Source organism: Temnothorax curvispinosus, unplaced genomic scaffold (genome assembly GCF_003070985.1).
Source record: "Temnothorax curvispinosus isolate PA1 unplaced genomic scaffold, ASM307098v1 QBEX01003430.1, whole genome shotgun sequence".
Lineage (NCBI taxonomy): Eukaryota > Metazoa > Arthropoda > Insecta > Hymenoptera > Formicidae > Temnothorax > Temnothorax curvispinosus.
Genome location: NW_020213210.1, coordinates 9,297 through 11,525, shown reverse-complemented (window position 1 = coordinate 11,525; position 2,229 = coordinate 9,297).

Sequence of the window (2,229 nt, the reverse complement as noted above, 5' to 3'; positions counted from 1 at the left end):
TGGCCGCATTCAGCGCACAAAACTGTTGCGGGATCGCTCCCTCTCCCAGCGCTGTTTTTCGCTGAATGCTTTGCTGAGTGAGCGGTCGATACCACTCGACATCTGATCCACGTGTATTTTATCTTAAGTCTAAATAACGTGAAATATGGATCCTTTAAATGTATTTTTGCAATTTGTGGCTGACGACGGGCTGAATATGAATATCGTGGGTAATATTATCGATAATTTGATCCAACCGTTGCCCGAGATCGATAACCTAATACACGCTCAGCGTCAAGAGGCAAAGACGCGAAACGCAGAATATTTTGAGTTAACGATTCCGACATACACGGACGATCAATTCAGAGAACATTTTCGAATGACTCGAATAACTTTTGAATGACTTTTGAGGTACGTATAGTTTCTCCTGTAATTATATCCTATATGATATATGTATAATAGATTGATCATGGATTGTATACAATTATTCTTTAATATTTAGGTATTGCTGAACGTAGTTGGAAATCATATGCAAAACGATCAACTAAATATCAATATTCCTCTGAATAAAAAGTTATTATTTACTAAATGGTTGTTAAGTAAGCCCGAGTCTTTTCTGGCAGTTGGTGATCGGTTTGATATTCCGACAAGTACAGGATATGGTATATTTAAATCAATAATAAGTACTTTAGCAGAATTAATGCCACAGTATGTTCAATGGCCGAACGCTGCACAACAAGCTATTTCATCGCAAGTAAGAATTTCAATAATGTGTGTTTTATTGTATATAAGTTTAATTTCATTAAGATTTATTCTTGTACATAATATTGTAGATATTTGAAGAACGTTCACGCGGCATACAAAATGTTGTGGGGGCAATTGATGGATGCCATATACCAATAAAGCAGCCAGTTAGAAATGCGAATGATTATTTCAACAGAAAACAATTTCATTCAATAGTATTACAAGGTATAGTATTATACAATAATATTACAAAGTACTATTTTCAAATTTTATGTAGTCCTTCCAAATAAATTATCAATACATTAAGAAAAAAATTTCTTACAGGGGTTTGCGATCATTCTGCACGGTTCATCGATGTATTTATAGGTATGCCAGGAAGGATGCACGATGCACGCGTGTTCAGAAATAGTAGACTATTTCAAATGTTGACAGATAGGGAGAATCCAATTCTCCTTCAGCGCCAACATTTAATTGGAGACTGCGCATATCCGTTAATGTTAAATTTAATGACCCCATTTCGGGATAATGGGCATCTTCCCGCGGCTCACATTCGCTATAATGTCAGACTAAGTTCTATTCGCTCAATCATTGAGCGCGCATTCGGATTACTTAAAGTAAAATTTAGGCGTTTGAAATATTTGGACATTTCCGATCCAGGCTTTGGAAACACAATTATAGCGGCTACATGCATGCTCCACAATTTTATAATTGACAATGGAGAAATAGAAGACTATAATGAAAGGATGAACGATAACGACGATGCTCCTGTAATCGATGTCCATGAGCAAAATGAAGTCCAAGACAGGTTTGGGATGCAGGAAGCAATAGAAAAGAGGAATGCTATTGTAGCTGATTTATAAGTTTGTAACAAAGCAATTTATAAAAATAAAATAAATGTTTATTTTTATGAATATCACTAAGTGAATATACAACCTTATGTTTTAATAGACATACATGTTTTAGAAAAAAATGTGACATAATATGACATGTTATGTTATATCATCATGTGATGTGACATGACATCATGTTTTAGAAAATAAAAAACTTTATTTTTACATTTTTTCTAGTACTTTCTTTAAAAGATCATTTCTCTCCTGTTGAATTTTGTTGTTGTCGTCGATGCTCTTTTTCAATTCGGTCATTATTTCAACTCGCTCTTGTTCCACCAAAAGCAGTTTCTTTCGCAGATCATAAGTTTCTTTCCTTGAAGCCATTTTCCTCTGTTGTCGCTGAGGTGATGGAGTAGTACATTCTGAAGAATTTGGAACAGATCCAAGAACAGATTCAGATTCGCTAAAGGAACGTTCTGCTGCTACACTAGAAAAAGAAGAGCAAGAAGAAGAAGAATGAGAAGAAGAGTAAGAGTTCGTAATATTTTCTTCGAAAAACGAATCCCCTTCGAACGTTGAATCGAAGAAACCTGAAGTATGCATGAAAATCCTCGTGTGTGCTGGTGGCGTGGATATCCTTGTCAGTTGTGTATGACACACATACCTTGTCGATGCG